Source organism: Rutidosis leptorrhynchoides, chromosome 10 (assembly GCF_046630445.1).
Source record: "Rutidosis leptorrhynchoides isolate AG116_Rl617_1_P2 chromosome 10, CSIRO_AGI_Rlap_v1, whole genome shotgun sequence".
Lineage (NCBI taxonomy): Eukaryota > Viridiplantae > Streptophyta > Magnoliopsida > Asterales > Asteraceae > Rutidosis > Rutidosis leptorrhynchoides.
Window position 1 is genome coordinate 262,386,351 of NC_092342.1, and position 23,290 is coordinate 262,409,640.

The 23,290-nt window shown below is 37.7% G+C and overlaps 1 long non-coding RNA gene across 1 annotated transcript; it reads right to left on the reverse strand.

The window, feature by feature from the left end:
* Positions 1–1,170: 1,170 nt before the first annotated feature.
* Positions 1,171–4,512, reverse strand: LOC139872851 (uncharacterized). The gene is made up of 3 exons (XR_011767183.1): positions 4,156–4,512; positions 3,273–3,327; positions 1,171–2,880 (listed from the first exon to the last, which is right to left on the reverse strand). It is a non-coding gene; the product is annotated as an uncharacterized lncRNA (long non-coding RNA).
* Positions 4,513–23,290: the final 18,778 nt, after the last annotated feature.

The following is a 23,290-nucleotide window of genomic DNA, read 5'->3' on the forward strand; positions in this document are numbered from 1 at the left end:
CCTAAACTGTTCGTGTTAAAAATTCAATCTAAAGCCTACACCCCGATTTCTAAACCCTAAACCCTAATTTCTAAACTCTAAACTTTAATTTCTAAACCCTAAGTTATAAACTCTAAAAAAACGCTCGACGGATAACATTACTCATGATGAATGTTATAAGTTAAGACTTCGAACGTTTTCCACCAAAATAATGACATCATCACAAAGTGTCTTTTTTAAACGTTCATATTTTCATGTGATCTTAATATTTGAAATTTTTTTTTCAAAAAAAGCGAAAAAAATAATAACTTCTTTTTTTTTGGCAAAAAAAACAGAAATTAAATATATAAAGAACTAGCCTTTAAGAGCCCGTGCGTTGCACGACAACTCTTAATCAAACAAACTGAAAACATACATGTTATATCAATTAACAATATAATAAAGAGAGTATCACGAGTATTCTTGCGGATGAAATAACCATAATATGGTTAATTTTTTTTGCTTTACACATAGCACATAGAATAAAGCTACTAATTCCGACATTAGCAAAACAAAAATCACATGCCAACATTAGCAAATTTATATGTAACTAGTCCGGATTCAGCCCGCTCGATGCGGCGGGGGCTTTCGGCCTGTGTATTCATATTTATCGTAGCGTTGTGTATTTACAGAGGGAAAAACGGCTCATGTCTTAAGCGCCGTTTTAGATGTCGTTGTCTTAAGCATTTTTTAAAAAATGTTTGTTTCGAACGTAGTAAGTTTCATTTTGTTCATAAAAAAATTTCGAGTGTAACGGTGTTGTCGGAAAAATTTAACTTGCAGCGAACAAAGAAATACGGGATGTCGTTGTGTTAAGCGTTTTTTAAAAAGTGTCCGTTTCGCGTATAGTTAGTCCTGTTGGGTTCGTGAGACTTTTTCGAGTTGAACGGTGGGCTCGAAAAAATTTAACTCGCACCGAACGAGAAGATAGGGCCCATTATATATTCGGGGGACTTGATTTTTTTTATTTTAATAAAATTATATGTGTACACTTTCTACCCCTGGAAAAGTGTAAAATTGAGGGGTTGTTGTGTAAATTGAGTCAAATTTGAGGGATCGATTATAGTGTAGACGCAAACTCAAAACTACGATCCGAATGAACTGAAACTACACATCTAAGCATCACTTTTAGTATGTAACGGGTAATTACATGACCAAAAGTTGGATAACTGAAACATTGTTTTTTACACAAACACACAAAGGTTAAGGCTACTAAATCTGACATGTTTATTGTTTATCCTCCATATATATATAAAATTGCTAATTATTAACATGGAGATAAAGAATCTACCTAAAACAACAACCTTGTGTCTTCTGTCTTGTAACATAACAAACAAAAGTTTGCTTCTTCGGTATCTAATGAGACATTCTTCACCAGCACTATATCCATTTGATTTGACAAACTTAGTCCAGCCAGACGACACGTACAAATTTGGTTTTTTCTTCTTTGGTTCCTCTTTTAAACCCCATATATGAGTAACTTTTTGGATATCATAGCATTCATATTGACAAACAGGTTGTTAAAATTACAATCTCGAAAATCTCCGTTAGTGATATTCTCTGTATTTTAACCAAGATTACCAAAAACAAAAAAATTTATTCTAACCACTATGAATGAATGCACTTACTATTGAATATTCAATCGTTGATAGATACTGTCATCAAGTGATCACAATTTTCAACATGACATATATAAAAAATTAATAATTATTAACGAATAACACAATGTCAAACTGTAACAGCACGTTCAAGGTTGGAAAAAGGAATTGCAAAAAAATGTGTCATCTGGTCAAGGTTTGCAACAGAATATAATTGTAGAACTGGTGTAAAATGTGCAGTTGCATTTCGCGTGTTACATACTGATTCCACATAAAACAATATAGTTAGTAATAGTCAACAGATAGATTGATTGTTAAATTATCAATATCTTGTTACCAATGCAGATCTTTGTTCCAAAAATTGTGGTAACCACCAGATCAATCATGGCTCAAAATTTTAATCCTACTATTATTTACTTATATTTTCCATTGTTATTCAACATGTATTCATATCATAGGATGATAAACACTATTTCCAGTTCATGCTAATGTGATTAAAATGTAAATTAAGCAAGGATGTACCTATGTCACACAAGCTGATAAAATCTTTTCAAATTCTTGCAAATTCAAAATACAAATAGCATGATGCTCTACTCCATTATTGTAATCTCATCTCAGATTTGCAATCTTATATTGAGTTGAAACATTAGCTTTCAGAACTACCCAAATATAATTACGATACAAAAACACCTTGAAATAAAGTTGTCAAATTCCATATAGATCTTACTCATTTTGACCAGTTACCCAATATACCTTTAAATAAGTAGTTTAAACAAATACCTTCCATGAAGGTTCCTGTTTGCGCCAGAAAGGTATTCTGAATTTCAAGAACAACAAGCAGAGTATACGTCTTGATAATATTCTTTACTTGACTTTCTGCAAGTTGCATCTTAGCATTCGTTATCAACAATTCTCACTGATCCCATTCTTTAGTAACTACTAACTACCTAAACCCTATGTCTTTTAGATTGCGGTGTAGCTATCCCGTAGTTTTTGATTTCATAAGAGAAAGGATGAACGAAAGGGAATAAACAATCGATGAAAAAACATGAAACCATACCACAAATGAATACTATAGGCAGACGTACAACTTTTGGAATAAATGATAATGAAAAATAATAACAGTATAAATAAAATCCCAATTACCTACATGGAGCGTCGACTGAAGGATAGGGTTCAAACGACATGGTTCCGCTTGTACATAATACAACTGATTATGTTTCTCAAACATCAAACGCGAGGAATATATCTAGATGATGGGAACCTGTTTACATAATGAATTAACAAATGTCATAAGAAATCAACAGTGGACATATATCAACTAAAATCAAAACTATTTGATATTCAGGTACATCCGTACATAAAAAATCAAATGATGTCTACAACAAAGATAGAAACGAATAAAGAATTATCAAGAATATTAAAAACCCAAATTCATATTCGTATAACATGTAGTATGATGGAATAAAAGTGGGTACTTAGCAATACCAACTACTCTCAAATTACGAATGCTACAGCCAGTTAAGTCAGGTAGTGTGTCCCATAATAAGTGTATGTAAAGCATGGGTTAAAGTGTAGTAATTACCTAATATGCAAGACAATTAGCTCCACTTGTATGTAACTGATGATAATGTGTAAATAAGTAAAATTAAGTACCTGATAGATTGCTCTTCGTGGTGGCTTCACCATTGTATCCAAACTTGCGAAGATCCTACAAAGTTCGATAATTATAGATTCAACACATTCTAAAGCAACTGTTCATCACAACAACACCATTGTTCATCACTTAACATTAAAATGAAACTTTAAACACTAAGTTTTTTTGAGAAGTGACAAGAATGGTTGAAACTATTGGATAGGATTCAAGTGTAGTACTACAGAATAGTAGATGTAACATGCAAAGCTAATCTAGTATTAACTTGTAAACTCGATTAGTAAGGTTGTCAACTATATGCTTCCTTTATGAACCTATACAGGGTCACATTTGTTTAGAAAGTTAGAAATGAAAGTTAGAAAATTGTTATAAAAGAAGCATTCTTCCCATTTTATTTTATTTTGGTGTGGATTGTTAGATTTTTCGGAGATCAAAATATAACCTCAACAGTAAAAAGACCAAATCTTGAATCTTGCAGACTCGAAACACTATTAACCCAACTTTATAATTATTAACCCAATTTATAAATATTAATTTTTACACAGTCCAATTCACTAAAGGTTTAAGCATAAAGAAAAGAACAGAATAGAGGCTCAACACATCCAATACAATATAATTATCTTAATTAATTATAAATATCACAAATTATATTGGGTTCCAAGATCGCCAAAAATATATCAATTCCATTGCAATTTAAATATATCAAAAAGAGGGTACTGATCTTCATAACATATAATTGTGTTATAAATGATTAATACATATAAGTGAATTAATATTAAAAATATACAATACAAATACAAATTAATATCATATCCAAAATCGAAAATGAAAACGCAATCTAAAAAGTTGTTCAACAGATCTGAAATCAAAATTTGAATATCAAACCTGCGATTGTGCTTGGTATATGATCGAGATCCACTTTCACATTGCTCAAGATTTGGTCGAGCTTGACCACCGGCGAAGTGCCATCGAAACTGTAGTGGTTACAACCACCACAAACCGCCAATTTTTTAGCCATCAAAATGATGGGTTCTTTTTCAATCGAATAGATACGGAATACGTTGCCTTCTTCCAATTAATTCCAGTCATCGGAGATGTTTACGGCGAATTCGAAGAATCTGATCTTAATATATAAAGTTTGTACGGTTTTGATGAGAAAAATGTTACGGATTTATTGGCGGTAGTGGCGCTGCCTAATACGGTGACATGAAGGCATAATCCATGGTTAGAGGATATAGGGTTTAGAACTTTTAAAGAGAGAGAGAGAGTGAAGGTTTGATGTGCCGTAAAAGAATGAAAGGGAAATGGGTTTTATTTTAATCATTCATTTAAACAGCGCCACTTGTCATTTTGTTAGATTAATTCAGATTAATTTGATTAATTTGAGAATTAACACGTGGCAGGTAATTGTCAGGTTAAATGTCAGACTGACATGTCAAGTTTTATCTCATTTGTTCGTAAACCACAATTTTAAATAACGTTGTATAGTATCTGAAAAACAGTTATCAGAAAAATAGTTTAGTTTCCTTGACCACGAGATTCTATCGTCTGCATAAATCGAGCACCTGAATACTAGCAATGACCCGAGTATAGAAGCCACTATCCCCGCCTTACCTCGTAAAATGTTATACACTTGTTCAAATGTATTTAATATTCAAAGTAAATGCACCACCGTTTTTATAGCGGGTGACGTTGTCAACCTAACGGATCCGTCCATCTAAATTGTGCTTACACCGATGGTATTAAAAGTATTCAAGCTAGAGGCTTTTTGAACAAACTCATTATGCATATGTGTAGTACTCATGTCAATACAAAAGTATTTGAAAATGTAAATATAACAGCGTGTATTCTCATCCCTGAAAACATGTAAAAAGCGGGACTGTAGACTCACCTTTGAATAAAGCTCGGATTGAAAAGTGAACAGTTAACTTGTACGGTTTACAGCCGAGTAATGCAACCTAAGTATACGTATGTAGGTTGGTCAATATATGTATCTTAAATAAGTATGGTTTCATAGTGTACGTTGTCTTATTGCTCGACTCGACGCATTTCCAAATAAAAGTCAACTATATCATGCAAGTCAAACAAAGTCAACCGAAGTCAAACCAAAAGTCAAACTTGGTCAAAGTAGTCAACTCAAGTCAACATCAGTAGGTTCATGTCAAATATTGGTCAACATGTCAAACCTAAGTCAAACAATACGTTTTAGGTCATGAATGATCATTTCCACAATTTCAGTTTATCGTCATGCACAAAGTTTATGAACACGTAGCATACTTAGCACATCATCTCATAGTACAAAATTCAAGTAAATATGACAAACTCCAAATCATAAATGTAACACCCCGTTTTCCCTGTATATGATTTATAGATGTATTGGGTATGTACGATAGCTGTAAGAAGGGTTCGGGGCATTTTCTAGTGTTAAGGTCTTGTATGCAAGGAAATGAGTCAGACCACGTTGAACGTCGCGGCGCGACAAAGGAGGCCGCGGCGCGACATTTAACTGGAATCCAGATTAGAAGCTTGACAAAAAATGATCCCAGAACTAGGCAAATGTCGCGGCGCGACATTTAAGGCCGCGGCGCGGCGATACGGGCAAACTGGTACCAGATTCTTGTAATTTTAAATAAGGTTCAAGGGCAATTTGGTCATTTCACATTTGAGCCAGATTTGAGGCTTTAACCTCATCCATTCATTTCATTTCCTAATTTCATTTTCCTTTTCATTTCATTTTCCTCTCAAAAACTCAGACACCCATTTGATTTCAAAGGGATTTTTGGAAAGGAAGAAGCGGGATTTGATCTTTGGCATAGTTGACTAGGTTGTTCTCCTCGTTCTTAGCTACACGGTGATACTAGTGGTAAGCTCTAACTACGAATTTCATTTTCGTGTTCATCATTCAAATTTGGGACTTTTGATTGTATGATTTATAGATGGAACCCATTTAGTTGTTAATTGGAGATTAACACCAAGATTCGGGTTTATAAGTGTTAAAGGCGGGTTTTAGGTTGGTTAATGATTTAACCATATTTAAGACTTGTAAATGGTGTACAATCACTAGCATTAGTGATTATTGGTGTTTTGGAGACTTTTAGGGTTTTCGTGGTTGACTAATTTTGACTAGAGTCAAAATTAGGGTTTGTTGAGGATTATGACCCGAATTTCGATTCGATGAGGTTTGTAAACTTAAAATGGATTAAGTTGAAGTGAAAAACCGAGTTAAACATGTTTTGGTGTCAAAACTTGTAAATGGTGAGATTTTGACCTTATGGGTCAAAATTAGGGTTTATGGGCGATTTTGAGAATGATAAGTGTTTAACACTTGTGTTCGGGTTTAATTGGCATATTAGGACCATTATCACTTGTGTTAGTGATTATTGGGTAGTTTGGGCACGGGTTGTCCTTGGAAGTGCATTTGGGTCGAAATTACACTAAGTGTCGAATTGGGTTGGTTTGTAGATCCAATCAAAGTGTGTTGTTGAATTTGTGATAATGGATTAGGTACTTTCCATTGACGAGTTGCGGATTACTTGGAAGCATTTCTTCAAGGCGACAAGGTGAGTGTTAATATCCTATGTGCATATGTATGTGTAGGATGGGTGCGGGTCGGGTGAAGTGATTCTCGGCTATAGAGCTCACTTCACATATAGGTGAATTTGATGGACTTTTGTATGAGTCCAATTGGCACGGTCGTGCGTTTTGGTTGACCACCTTTGGCTAGGTGCACGTTTTGTGTGTACGTTATCACACGTGGTTGTGATGTGGATGTTATAACCCCAATGGTGAAGGGTTAGTATTGTGTTGCGTTTTGGATAACCCGATGATGTGGGTTTTGATTTAGGAAGTGAATCTCGGGTAGTGTGGATTCATGATGACTCGGGTTGTTCGGTCATCTTATTGATGAGGTGATGAATTTCGGGTTGTTCGAATTCATTGAGACTCGGGTAGTTCGACCAACCTCGGTTGTTGAATTGGTGGAAAAGTGAATTTCGAGTTGTGCGAATTTACTAAGGCTTGGGTTGTTCGACCAATGTTCATATGATTGAGGTTAAGGGGTTAACCTTGTAGTTCGGCTACCTTTTATGTATGTATATATATATATATATTGTTGTATTGTCGTGATGTAGCTAACCCTCCGGGTGTAGCTTCTTGGCATTGTTCACATCGTCGTTGGTGAACTCGTGCTTGTTGTTGCATATTTAGCTTATTGCTTAGTGATCGTACGGTATGCATAGCTTAGCTTATCTTTATGCGTGGATGCTCCGGTATGCGGTATTTGTTTATTTATGTGGCGTGTCCATTTTATGTATATATATGTATGTAGTATGTTATCACTCACTAAGCATTAGCTTACCCTCTCGTTGTTTACATTTTTATAGGTTGCATGCTTGCCGGCTCGGGTAAGCTTGGGAACTAGAGATCTTGGCTAGGTTGCTTAGGAGATCTTGCTTTTGTACTCGATTAGGATTTGGGTAGCGTAGTCCCAAATCACCATGCTTGGTTTATGTTTAAATATCGCATTATTGTATTAAGGAATTTAATTTATTAATGTGTGTTTTAAGTTCGTTGAACTTACTTTGGTAACAAATATGTTTTGGAACCTGTGTAATGGAACCTAAAGTATTATTTGACGTATATTAAAAGGAAAAATTTTCATGGGCCGGTTTTAATACTGGTTAGGTTGTTACAAGTGGTATCAGAGCATGGTCTAAGGGATTTAGGTGACTTGAGATAGGTGCCTAGACTTAGACTTTTGTGTGTGTGCTAAATTGTTGCGGGACTTGTAGGATTACGGGTCAGAATGAGTTGTAGTTAGTGCCTTGTTTGTAGGTGGACTAACGTTTATATTAGTAATGCGGATATTATTAATATGTTATTGTGTTGTGATGATAATTCTCGCGTGTGTTTATATCGCGTAGAATTTTGTTTGTGTTTGTTTATATCATCGAGCGAGACGGTCATTGTACTAACAAGTGGATACGGCATGTGTGCGTAATAAGGACTTGCAAACCTTATTACGGGTGCAATTCTTGTCTAACAAGTGATGTACGATGAGTGTTTAGCAAGATGGACCGGTGTGGAGTGTGTATTTTATACGTTCGTGATCTAATCGCTTTGCATTCCTTAGAATGGCAACGGGAAACGGGGTCGAGATGAACGATTTGGAGTTTAACGCTAGAGTTGCGGCCGCCGTTGCGGAGCAAATGAGCGCGTTTCGAAAAGAAATGGATAGGAAGTATTCCGAACTTCAAAGTAGCGGTGAAATGGAGCATTGTCATAAGAGCTTCATGAGGAGTAAACCCCCGATGTACGACGGGAAACCGGATCCTTTGGTGAGCACAACTTGGATTTCGGATGTCGAAGGGTGTTTTCGTACTATTGATTGCCCTCCCGAGAAAAAGACGAGACTCGCTACTAGTCTGTTGCGGGGCAGGGCAAGGGATTGGTTGGATGGTAAGATCGATCTTGTTGGTGGCGAAACGTTTATGGCCTTATCGTGGAACGAGTTTAAGGAGGAATTCTTCGAGGAGTTCCGGACTTCGGCCGATTTGTGGGAATTGCATAATGAGTTGCGAAATTTGCGACAAGGATCTATGGATTTGAATACTCTCAAGACGACCTTTATGGCGAAGGCTCGTTTTTGCCCGGAGTATTTGGGGAATGATCGTTTGTTAATGGGGGATTTCTATCGGACCATGAATGATGACTTGAAAAGTAAAATTAGTTTGGGTCAAGCAAATTCGTTTGCAGAATTATTCAACTTGGCTAGAGGTTTCGAGTCGTATACGCGATCAAAGATGTGTGAAACTTCAAGTAAGAGGAGGGTTGATTCATACGGCGCCCCGGGTAAGAAAAATAAGGGTTCAAGTGCGAGTACGGGTAATGTGGGAAAAGGCACGGTGGATTCTCGTGCACCTAGATGTTTCAATTGTAGTGTTAGGGGCCACAAGTTGTGGGAGTGCACAATGCCGAGAAGTGATGACGGGATGTGCTCCTATTGTCATAAGGAGGGGCATCGCAAGCCGGATTGTCCCGAGTTGGCGGCGGTGAATGCCGCAAGGAGACGTTGAGGTACGTTTCGTTTTAATAAATATGTCATTTGAATATTTATTTATGTGGCATTTAAGTTCGGATTTTTAAAAGCATTGTGTTGTGCATAGTGTTGTTATGGGTGACGTTCCTAATGGAAGTACCCTATGGTGATGTTTGATTTTTAGACGAAAGGCATAAGACTTCATGCAACCATGCATTCCTTAGTATTGGGAAATGTTTCTACCAAGCCTTGGGAATGGGCTTTGGTGTTCAATTGTTAAGAGCATGTTCGCCTTCGTGTTGAAGTTGATGAACCATGAGGTTCATCGGGTGAATTGGAACCCGAAAAAGATCGAGAGTTTGATCTCGATGTATGTTGGTAAAGGAGTCTACTTGACGCGACATTAGGTGCCTCTTTCATACCTACTAGCGTGGTGTTCGACTCCGATGGTAATGCGGTAAATCTCGATTGAGAGATAATGGACGTGTATGGCGAGCAAGGTGAAATCCTTCGGTTAAGGGAGGTGTGTGTCGGATTCTCTTCTAAAGAATCATTGTTTTTGTGCCTATGTTTGATATAGGTGGTTCTTGCTCGATTGTGTGGATGGTTAGTGGTATCCGTTAGGGTTCACTATAGTGTAGCAGAGCGCGATGTTACGCTACTCGTTGTTCGAGGACAAAAGGGCGTTGATTGGTGAAGCATGACCTTTAGGGTCCGCTGACTTCATCATGGTTATTGATTGGTGGAGCATGACCTTTAGGGTCCGCTGACTTCATCATGGGAGTACGTAATTGGTGGAGCATGACTTTTGGGGTCCGCTGACTTCATCATGAGCGTGGTGTTATATCGGTGAAGCATGACTTTCGGGGTCCGCTGACTTCATCTGGTGTTGAGATTGGTGGAGCATGACCTTCGGGGTCCGCTGACTTCATCAAGGGAGTAGTGTTACGTCGGCATGGCATAACATTATCGGGAAATGCGAGTACCGGTGAGAAATGAGAGTACCATTCTTGAGTTGTGTTGTGGGACGTGAATAACGGGTTGTTCGTATTCACAATATTTCGGGTAGTACGATTGTCCCTGTTGGTTGGACTCATAGTTTGAGGTAGTGAATGTCGGGTAGTTCGGATTCACTAAGGCTCGGGTTGTACGGCCATCCTCGGTTATACTATGTGGTGGTAGCGAGTATCGGTTTGCGCGTACTCACAATGACTCGGGTTGTGCGGTCATTTTGTTGTGGGAAATATGGATTGGGTTGGTGAATTTCGGGTTGTGCGAATTCACTAAGGTTCGGGTTGTTTCGACCATCCTCCATATGTGTTTAGGCTCGGGTTGTTTTGGCCATGTTGTGTTCTGATCTATTGGTTGTTTTATGCACCAATGGTGGGGTCGTAAGGACCATGTTGTAGGAACTATCGGGTGTTTTTATACGCCTATGGTGGGGTCGTGAGGACCATGTGGTATGATTAGTGATGCGATAGCAGTGTTTCGCTCACGTGTTGTTACGGGTGTGACGATAGTCGATTTTGTACACCTTGGGATCTAGCTTTGCCATGATCGTTTTGGGCGCTATCGGTTTTAACCGTTGGATTATGATGTTATGGTAGTAGCGTATTGGTCGTATTACGCACTACAAGGGATGTTTAGTATTAAGTGTAATCCATAAGGATTCGCTTTATTTCGGTCTTCTTCAGTTTGATGGTTGACCTTGTCTTGGTTTGTGGTTGTTACTAGCCATGTACTTGGTACGGTACGCTAGGAGTTGAAATCTCGGTACGAAATTTGTTGAGTTTTTCCCGATTTGAGGGATTGAGTTAGTGCTAGTGCTCGGAATTGTGGAATGTGATAAAGCACGGGTGACGATTTAGTTGTTAAGGGTAACTCTTTGAGGAGAATCGTCTAAGGGATCGTTGTAGACTTCGGTTGTTGCGTGTATGGTACGTCTCAGAATGCGAGCAAATATGTAATTAGTCCTTGGATTAACCTTCAGGTTAGTGAAATTGTGGTAGAAGTCGGTTTGAAACACATGTTCGAGGACCATTGAGTGTGGGTCCGTTTGGGTTCTTGACTAGGATCACGAGGACGTGATCGAATTTAAGTGGGGGAGAGTTATAACACCCCGTTTTCCCCGTATATGATTTATAGATGTATTGGGTATGTACGTTAGATGTAAGAAGGGTTCGGGGCATTTTATAGTGTTAAAGTCTTGTATGCAAGGAAATGAGTCAGACCACGTTGAACGTCGCGGCACGACAAAGGAGGCCGCGGCGCGGCATTTAACTGGAATCCAGATCAGAAGCTTGACAAAAAATGATCCCAGAACTAGGCAAATGTCGCGGCGCAGCGATACGGGCAAACTGGTACCAGATTCTTGTAATTTTAAATAAGGTTCAAGGGCAATTTGGTCATTTCACGTTTGAGCCAGATTTGAGGCTTTAACCTCATCCATTCATTTCATTTCCTAATTTCATTTTCCTTTTCATTTCATTTTCCTCTCAAAAACTCAAACACCCATTTGATTTCAAAGGGATTTTTGGAAAGGAAGAAGCGGGATTTGATCTTTGGAGTAGTTGACTAGGTTGTTCTCCTCGTTCTTAGCTACACGGTGATACTAGTGGTAAGCTCTAACTCCGAATTTCATTTTCGTGTTCATCATTTAAATTTGGGGCTTTTGATTGTATGATTTATAGATGGAACCCATTTAGTTGTTAATTGGAGATTAACACCAAGATTCGGGTTTATAAGTGTTAAAGGCGGGTTTTGGGTTGGTTAGTGATTTAACCATGTTTAAGACTTGTAAATGGTGTACAATCACTAGCATTAGTGATTATTGGTGTTTTGGAGACTTTTAGGGTTTTCGTGGTTGACTAATTTTGACTAGAGTCAAAATTAGGGTTTGTTGAGGATTATGACCGAATTTCGATTCGATGAGGTTTGTAAACTTAAAATGGATTAAGTTGAAGTGAAAAACCGAGTTAAACATGTTTTGGTGTCAAAACTTGTAAATGGTGAGATTTTGACCTTATGGGTCAAAATTAGGGTTTATGGGCGATTTTGAGAACGATAAGTGTTTAACACTTGTGTTCGGGTTTAATTGGCATATTAGGACTATTATCACTTGTGTTATTGATTATTGGGTAGTTTGGACACGGGTTATCCTTGGAAGTGCATTTGGGTCGAAATTGCACTAAGTGTCGAATTGGGTTGGTTTGTAGATCCAATCTAAGTGTGTTGTTGAATTTGTGGTATTGGATTAGGTACTTTCCATTGAAGAGTTGCGGATTACTTAGAAGCATTTCTTCAAGGCGACAAGGTGAGTGTTAATATCCTATGTGCATATGTATGTGTAGGATGGGTGCGGGTCGGGTGAAGTGATTCTCGGCTATAGAACTCACTTCACATATAGGTGGATTTGATGGACTTTTGTATGAGTCCAATTGACACGGTTGTGCGTTTTGGTTGACCACCTTTGGCGAGGTACACGTTTTGTGTGTACGTTATCACACGTGGTTGTGATGTGGATGTTATAACCCCAATGGCGAAGGGTTAGTATTGTGTTGCGTTTTGGATAACCCGATGATGTGGGTTTTGATTTGGGAAGTGAATCTCGGGTAGTGCGGATTCATGATGACTCGGGTTGTTCGGTCATCTTATTGATGAGGTGATGAATTTCGAGTTGTTCGAATTCATTGAGGCTCGGGTAGTTCGGCCAACCTCGGTTGTTGAATTGGTGGAAAAGTGAATTTCGGGTTGTGCGAATTTACTAAGGCTCGGGTTGTTCGGCCAATGTTCGTATGATTGAGGTTAAGGGGTTAACCTTGTAGTTTGGCTACCTTTTATGTATGTATATATATATTATTGTATTGTCGTGATGTAGCTAACCCTCCGGGTGTAGCTTCTTGGCGTTGTTCACATCGTCGTTGGTGAACTCGTGCTTGTTGTTGCATATTTAGCTTATTGCTTAGTGATCGTACGGTATGCATAGCTTAGCTTATCTTTATGCGTGGATGCTCCGGTATGCGGTATTTGTTTATTTATGTGGCGTGTCCATTTTATGCATATATATGTATGTAGTATGTTATCACTCACTAAGCGTTAGCTTACCCTCTCGTTGTTTACATTTTTATAGGTTGCATGCTTGGCGGCTCGGGTAAGCTTGGGAACTAGAGATCTTGGCTAGGTTGCTTAGGAGATCTTGCTTTTGTACTCGATTAGGATTTGGGTAGCGTAGTCCCAAATAACCATGCTCGGTTTATGTTTAAATATCGCATTATTGTATTAAGGAATTTAATTTATTAATGTATGTTTTAAGTTCGTTGAACTTACTTTGGTAACAAATATGTTTTGGAACCTGTGTAATGGAACCTAAAGTATTATTTGACGCGTATTAAAAGGAAAAATTTTCATGGGCCGGTTTTAATAAGGTTGGGTTGTTACAATAAATATACTTAAAATCGATTCCCAAAAGTCCGGCCAGGGACTCATATGACAATTAAAAGTCATGAATCAGAAGGGATACATTTGGGGTTTGCCAAGTCAGTTTCTGACCGCGCACTGATTTCATTTTGGCTATAACCGGAGTTAGAAACATGAAATTGATACAAGACCAGTGGCCATAGTTCAAGGACAAATCATAGTAACACATATAAAAAATCTAGCAACTTTTATTTAGCCAATTTGTAAAGTTTATTCGTGCAAGTTGAACATTCAGTTTTCAGCTCAAATCAGAATTCACATAAAGTACGGCTCTATTGTGCCCAATGAATAAGGTTTCAGAGATTGACATAAACTAAAAATAAGTCACATATCATATTAAGTTTCATTTTCCATAAGTATACATGCTCATGCAACATACACAATCCACATAGTACAAAACCGTGTGTAATTTACAGATTCGATTCTCATTTAGTTAGTCACATTCGCACGCGATTATCTGGAGATCTAGAAACAATTAGCGTATGATATATACATGAAAGATGAAGTACTTTTTGTCTAATTTTCAAATATGCAAAGGTTTAATCACAGAAGTTAACACATTTTATCATAAAAATTTATTTTCATGCAAGTGCTGTATAAAACTACTTTTACACTAATTCAAGCATATCTTGGGTTATACATAAGCAAACGACATGATATTCTAGTCTAAATTGAGTGTTTTTAAATTATATTTCAAGTGGTATAAGTCTCACATGCCAATTCATTGTCTATCAATACCATATTTCTGATTAAGCAACAAAAACACAACGATAATTCAAATTGACATAACTTAATCATACGGAAACGAAATCAAGCGAATCCAAAGCCTAAAATCAATAGTTTTTCGCAAGAAATCTGATTATAACATAATAATTAACATTTGAAAAACTTAATTTTTCTGATCAAGAAAATACAAATTCGTTTTTAAACCCTAGAGCATCAAACAATCAAAATAACGATAACGATTAACACGTACGCGTATAGACTTGAGCAATTGACAACATAACTATGAAACTCTTATAAAAATCAGATTTTAAGAATTAGGGTTCATGTAAATATACCTTAGATCACAAAATTAAATATACCAACGCGTAGAGGAGATCGAGAATTGCAACTTTCGTGTTCAAGGTTTTATCAAAAAGTGAAAATTGAATGGTATGATGATGGTGGTGATGGTCGACATGAAAGAGAGCCAGGGAGGGAGAGGCAGTTGATTATTTTGAGTATAAGTGAGGGGTTCTGTTAAATTTAGGTTTACCCTCTAATTTATATTAGGGTTTAATTATCATAAAATACAAATAATCCCTAAAGTTACAAAAATTAACATAATAAGGGTGGGGAGGGGGTGGTTCGGCCGAATGGGCCCCATGGGGTATCCCCGGGCTCATGTTTTGCAATTCCGTCTAATCGTGGTCCATTTTAAGTGTCGTTTAGTCGTACCGAAGGCCCGAAACGCTAACCCGATTGTTAAACGCAACCAATCGCTTAATTTATTAAAAACCCAATAAATTAAATATTTTAAAAAGTTAATAATTAATAAAATTAATTATTAAAATAAACCCGAGCGTTTCGTTGCTCAAAAAGCTATTATCAAAATCGTATCGTTTTTATCGTATTTCATTATCCGAAATATTTATTTGAATTAATATCAACCCATATTAATTATTGTAACCCTCCGAAGATCAAATATGCATTTAATACACGTAAACGCATAAAAGTTAAATAATCGCCGTTAAATAAACTAACGGAAGGTTAACGGAAGTAACGAAAAAATCAGGGTTGTTACATTACCCATCTGTTATTGAAAATTTCGTCCCGAAATTTTAGTGATCGTCCGCTGAAGTAGTTTCCTCGAGAAACAGTTGCGGATATTTCAGCCTCATCTGGTCTTCACGCTCCCACGTGAACTCTGGTCCTCTTCTCGCGTTCCACCGAACTTTTACGATAGGAATTCTGCTTTGCTTCAACTGTTTGACCTCACGGCCCAAGATTTCAACAGGTTTCTCAATGAAATGAAGTTTGTCGTCGATACGTATTTCCTCTAAAGGAATAATCAAATTATCATCGGCTAGGCACTTCTTTAGATTGGATACATGAAAAACATCATGAATACCACTGAGTGCTTGTAGCAGTTCTAATCTGTAAGCTATCGGTCCAACTCTTTCAGTTATCTCAAACGGTCCAACATATCTAGGACTCAGTTTACCTCGTTTCCTAAATCGTACAATGCCCTTCCAAGGTGATACCTTAAGCATAACCTTGTCACCAACTTGGAACTCTATGTCCTTCCGTCTAACATCGATGTAACTCTTTTGACGACTTCGAGCCGTTCTTAATCGTTCCTGAATCTGTAGGACTTTCTCAGTTATCTCCTGAATAATCTCAGGACCTGTCAACTGACTATCTCCCAACTCACTCCAACAAACGGGAGATCTACACTTCCTTCCATATAATGCCTCGAAAGGTGCAGCCTTAATGCTCGCATGGTAGCTGTTATTGTATGAGAACTCAGCTAGTGGTAAATACTTATCCCATCCATTTCCAAAATCAATGACACACGCTCTCAACATGTCCTCAAAAGTCTGAATAGTTCGTTCGCTCTGGCCATCCATCTGGGGTGATATGCTGTACTCATATCTAAACGGGTCCCCATTGCTTTCTGTAATGATTGCCAAAACCTGGAAGTAAATCTGCTGTCACGGTCGGATATAATAGATATAAGCACTCCATGCCTAGAGACGACTTCCTTAATATAGATCTGAGCCAACCTCTCCATTTTATCAGTTTCCCTTATCGGTAAGAAGTATGCGGACTTAGTGAGACGATCCACGATAACCCAAATAGTATCGTGACCTCCCGCCATTCTTGGTAGTTTCGTAATGAAGTCCATGGAAATACCTTCCCACTTCCACTGGGGAATTTCTGGATGAGTTAATAATTCTGATGGCTTCTGATGTTCAGCCTTGACTTTAGCGCAAGTCAAGCACTTCCCGACATAGGTAACAATGTTAGCTTTCAAATTTGGCCACCAATAAAACGCCTTCAAATCTTGGTACATCTTATCTGATCCCGGATGAATTGAGTATCTCGACTTGTGTGCTTCTTCCAACACTAGTTCTCTCAATCTACCAAACTTTGGTACCCAAATTCGATTAGCAAAGGACCGTGTTCCGTCCTCCATGATGTCAAACTTCTTATCCATCCCTTTGAGAAATTCGACATCAACATTTTCTTGTTTCATGGCTTCTTGTTGTGCTTTGCGGATTTGTGATGTGAGATTCGTACGGACAACTATGTTAAGAGCTTTGACCCTAAGAGGTTTCTCTCGCTTCTTTCTGCTTAAGGCATCCGCCACAACATTCGCCTTGCCCGGATGGTATTGAAGTTCGCAGTTATAATCGTTAAGTAGTTCCATCCAATGTCGTTGTCTCATGTTGAGCTGTTTCTGATCGAATATGTGCTGTAAACTCTTATGGTCAGTGAAGATAGTGAACTTGGTTCCAAACAGGTAGTGTCTCCACATTTTAAGTGCAAGGACAATAGCTCCTAACTCAAGGTCGTGCGTAGTGTAGTTCTGCTCGTGAATCTTTAACTTACGTGATCCATAAGCAATAACCTTGTTTCGTTGCATAAGCACGCAACCCATTCCTTGACGTGAGGCATCACAATAAACAACAAAATCTTCACTTCCCTCGGGTAGAGACAATACTGGTGCAGTTGTCAACTTCTCCTTCAACAACTGAAATGCAGTCTCTTGCGGTTCTGACCACTCAAACTTCTTACCCTTATGAGTCAACGCGGTTAATGGTCGGGCGATCTTAGAGAATCCTTCAATGAATCTTCTGTAGTAACCAGCTAGACCCAAAAATTGCCTGATCTGCGTTAGCGTCTTTGGAGTTTCCCAATTCTTAACCGACTCAATCTTTGCTGGATCGACCTGTATTCCATTGGTCCCTACAACATGGCCAAGAAATTGTACTTCTGGTAACCAAAAGTCACACTTAGAGAACTTTGCATACAACTGCTCTTCTCTAAGCATAGTCAATATCGTACGTAGATGCTGCTCGTGCTCTTCTCTGTTCTTGGAGTACACCAATATATCATCAATAAACACAATGACGAATTTATCTAGGTATGGCTTACACACACGGTTCATGAGATCCATGAACACTGCTGGTGCGTTCGTCAAACCAAACGGCATCACTGTAAACTCCTAATGTCCATATCGTGTTCTAAACACTGTCTTCGGGACATCAGCTTCCTTGACTCTCAATTGGTGATACCTGGATCTCAAATCAATCTTCGAATAACAACTAGATCCCTGTAGCTAATCAAATAAGTCATCAATCCTCGGTAGCGGTTACCAATTCTTGATTGTCAACTTGTTCAATTTTCTATAGTCGATATACAATCTCATCGACCCATCCTTCTTCTTAACAAACAAGACTGGAGCTCCAGCTCGGAAATTCATGGCTATGTGACCTACCTTCTAGTACCTGTCACAAATTATAGCATTACAACTCTGATGTTCTTCACCATGGGAAGCTCTTGTAGTTCTAAAAGTGCAAGTCTGTATATTGTATGCGTAACGGGTGCAGCTGCTGGCACCAAATCAATCCGAAATTCGACTTCACGGTGGGGTGGACGTGTTACCTCAGGGCAATCCCTAATAGTTGGGAAATATTAGGGTCTCTTAAATGTCGGCTCATCTTTACTCACATGTGCCAGAATTGCGAGACATTCTCATCTCATGTACTTTTGGACCTTCGAGTAATTAGTGTAACATGACGGTGTACTGATCTCTTCTCCGTACGCTATTATCGTCGGTAAAAGAAATTCGAATAGTCTTCTAGTCGTTGCTGCCTCGGTTGTATCGTCAGATAACCAGTTTGTTTCAACCACTAAGTTAAAACTTCCCAGTTTAATAGTTTTATAGAGTACACATTGTCTAAGGAAGGTACAGGGTTATAAATGTTGTGACCAAATCCTCTAGCGTTAAAGCTTCTCTCAGCACCGGTGTTGATAACATATATAAACATTATGGCCGATGAGCAAGAACGTGATGAATTTCATGGAAAACGAAAATGAACGAGGTATAATGGCAACTCAAACAAAATCTGATATTTAATTGAAAAGGGGTTAGTGTAAACTTCCAGATGTATGTGCATCGCGAAAAAATAGATGAAGTGTAGTTCGCGCCGATGTGTTCAAAGTTGATTGGTAATGTTTGTATGTATAATGAAAATGATTGCCGCTTAAGAGACGTACGTTGGAACAGAATGAGAAGGGATATGGTAACGAGTAGCATTACTAGTTGCAACGAGTGGTGGCGTTAGCGATAAGTAGCAATGGGTTGTGATAAGCAAGGATGATAGTAGTGACGTATAAGTTGTTAGGTAGCATGCTCGCATCATAAGTATATTCACATGTATTCTAATGCACCCAATAAGGCATAATAGTCATCAGTCAGTAGGCTCGTGTTTGGAAACAAAATCATGAATGGCGGGTTGCTGAATGATAGGTAAGTTGGAAATCGAGTTGGCAATACATACTACGTATTGTGCAGGCTGTTACCAGGAAATCCTCCTCTAAAGGCGTGTCAGAATTGAGTTGTGATGCACAGTAGTGAGTAGTAAAGTGTGGATGTGTTAGTGGTGACGAGTAGTACTTGGTAGTGGTAAGTAGTAATGATTAGTATTGAGTAGTAGCAAGTAGCAAGGGGTAGCAGCAAGTAGTATTTAGTAACGACCAACAGTGAGAAGTAGTGATCAGTTGTGACTGGCAGTGAAAGGTGGTGTTGAGTAGTAGTTTATAGCGTTAAACAGTGTTGAGTAGTGGTATGAGGTGACGAGTGTGTTCAAGTAGTGTCTTTGTAGTGACAAGTAGTGATCGGTGGTGGCGGTCAGTGTCAAGCAGTGACGAGTTGTGTCATGATTACAAGTTACTTACAAGCTATATTAACAATCAATTTGCACATGGTAAGTTTCTTCTCACATTCGGGGTTATACGGTTTGTGTTCTAAACGTTGTCTATCCAAGTAACCTACTTGACTCGGCCCCAATTCCTTATTTCATGATGTCGAAACTTCTATATGAGTTACCGTAATGTAATCCCGGTCATTACATTACGCTATCTCACATTTCCATTCGACATCACTCCATAAGTTCAAGATGGCGTAGTCAACTTAATTTAGTTAAATATAGCTTCGAGTGTACGTATGTGTTTCGTGATATAGTATATTTAGTCCAAGTCCATGTTGAATGGTATAAGGCGTATATGTATGTGGTGTAATGTGTAGCCCTACATGTAGCATTGTGAAGCAAATAGTGCAGGTATGGTGTATAAAAGTCGTCCAAGACACACGGCTATAGACTAGACTTCACTAATGCGCCCTACGGTTAGACGCACTAATGTATCCTAGTTCCCTATAACCAAGGCTCTAATACCAACTTTAACACCCCGTCAAAAATCCCTTTAACGGAATGTTAGCTCTGGTCCCAGTGCTTGGCTTGACTTCTACGTAACGGCAATATTCTACAGCGGAAGCAATTAATACCTGAGAATAAAACACAATAAACGAATCAACAATAATCTTGAGTGAATCTACAGGTTTTAAGTAAACAATATAGTATGTATAAGAAATAACATTTCGAAAATGTTTATTAGTGGAAGGCCACCAAGGTTTAATGTTATAGTTGTAGACAACATCGTTTCCTGTTTCAAAAGTTTGTTGACACTAACATGTCAAGTTTTATCTCATTTGTTCGTAAACCACAGTTTTAAATAACGTTGTATAGTATCTGAAAAACAGTTATCAGAAAAATAGTTTAGTTTCCTTGACCACGAGAATCTATCGTCTGCATAAACCGAGCACCTGAATACTAGCAATGACCCGAGTATAGAAGCCACTATACCCGCCTTACCTCGTAAAATGTTATACACTTGTTCAAATGTATTTAATATTTAAAGTAAATGCACCACAGTTTTTATAGCGGGTGAGGTTGTCAACATAATGGATCCGTCCATCTAAATTGTGCTTACACCGATGGTATTAAAAGTATTCAAGCTAGATGCTTTTTGAACAAAATCATTATGCATATGTGTAGTACTCATGTCAATACAAAAGTATTTGAAAAAGTAAATATAACAGCGTGTATTCTCATCCCTGAAAACATGTAAAAAGCGGGACTGTAGACTCACCTTTGAATAAAGCTCGGATTGAAAAGTGAACAGTTAACTTGTACGGTTTACAGCCGAGTAATACAACCTAAGTATACGTATGTAGGTTGGTCAATATATGTATCTTAAATAAGTGTGGTTTGATAGTGTACGTTGTCTTATTGCTCGACTCGACGCGTTTCCAAATAAAAGTCAACTATATCATGCAAGTCAAACAAAGTCAACTGAAGTCAAACTGAAAGTCAAACTTGGTCAAAGTAGTCAACTAAAGTCAACATCAGTAGGTTCATGTCAAATATTGGTCAACATGTCAAACCTAAGTCAAACAATACGTTTTAGGTCATGAATGATCATTTCCACAATTTCAGTTTATCGTCATGCACAAAGTTTATGAACACGTAGCATACTTAGCACATCATCTCATAGTACAAAATTCAAGTAAATATGAAAAAATACAGATCATAAATATACTTAAAATTGATTCCAAAAAGTCCAGCCAGGGAATCATACGACAATTAAAAGTCAGGAATCAGAAGGGATACATTTGGGGTTTGCCAAGTCAGTTTCTGACCGCGCACTGATTTCATTTTGGCTATAACCGGATTTAGGAACATGAAATTGATACAAGACCAGTGGACATAGTTCAAGGACAAATCATAGTAACACATATCAAAAATCTAGCAACTTTTGTTTAGCCAATTTGTACAGTTTATTCGTGCAAGTTGAACATTCAGTTTTCAGCTCAAATCTGAATTCACATAAAGTACGGCTCTATTGTGCCCAATGCATATGGTTTCAGAGATTAACATAAACTAACAATAAGTCACATATCATGTTAAGTTTCATTTTCCATAAGAATACATGCTCATGCATTATACACAATCCACAAAGTACAAAACCGTGTGCAATTTACAGATTCGATTCTCATTTAGTTAGTCACATTCGCACGCGATTATCCGGAGATCTAGATATAATTAGCATATGATATATACCTGAAAGATGAATTACTTTTTGTCTAATTTTCAAATATGCAAAGATTTAATCACAGAAGTTAACACATTTTATCATATAAAGTTATTTTCATGCAAGTGCTGTATAAAACTACTTTTACACTAATTCAAGCATATCTCGGGTTATACATAAGCAAACGACATGATATCCTAGTCTAAATTGAGTGTTTTTAAATTATATTTCTAGTGGTATAAGTCTCACATGCCAATTCATTGTCTATCAATACCAGATTTCTGATCAAGCAACAAAAACACAACGATAATTCAAATTGACATAACTTAATCATATGGAAACGAAATCAAGCGAATCCAAAGCCTAAACTCAATAGTTTTTCGCAAGGAATCTGATTATAACATAATAATTAACATTTGAAAACTTAATTTTTCTGATCAAGCAAATACAAATTCGTTTTTAAACCCTAGCGCATCAAACAATCAAAATAACGATAACGATTAACACGTACGCGTATAGACTTGAGCAATTGACAACATAACTATGAAAATCTTATAAAAATCAGATTTTAAGAATTAGGGTTCATGTAAATATACCTTAGATCACAAAATTAAATACACCAACGCGTAGAGGAGATCGAGAATTGCAACTTTCGTGTTCAAGGTTTTATCAAAAAGTGAAAATTGAATGGTATGATGATGGTGGTGATGGTTGACATGAAAGAGAGCCAGGGAGGGAGATGCAGTCAATTATTTTGAGTATAAGTGAGGGGTTCTGCTAAATTTAGGTTTACCCTCTAATTTATATTAGGGTTTAATTATCATAAAATACAAATAAGTCCATAAAGTTACAAAAATTAACAAAATAAGGGTGGGGAGGGGGTGGTTCGACCGAATGGGCCCCATGGGGTATCCCCGGGCTCGTGTTTTGCAATTCCGTGTAATCGTGGTCCGTTTTAAGTGTTGTTTAGTCGTACCGAAGGCCCGGAACGCTAACCCGATCGTTAAACGCAACCAATCGCTTAATTTATTAAAAACCCAATAAATTAAATATTTTAAAAAGTTAATAATTAATAAAATTAATTATTAAAATAAACCCGAGCGTTTCGTTGCTCAAAAAGCTATTATCAAAATCGTATCGTTTTTATCGTATTTCATTATCCGAAATATTTATTTGAATTAATATCAACCCATATTAATTATTGTAACCCTCCGAAGATCAAGTATGCATTTAATAGACGTAAACGCATAAAAGTTAAATAATTGCCATTAAATAAACTAACGGAAGGTTAACGGAAGTAACGAAAAAATCAGGGTTGTTACACTCCCTAACACCCTTCCTCGGCCGCCCTTGAGGGCGCCGTTG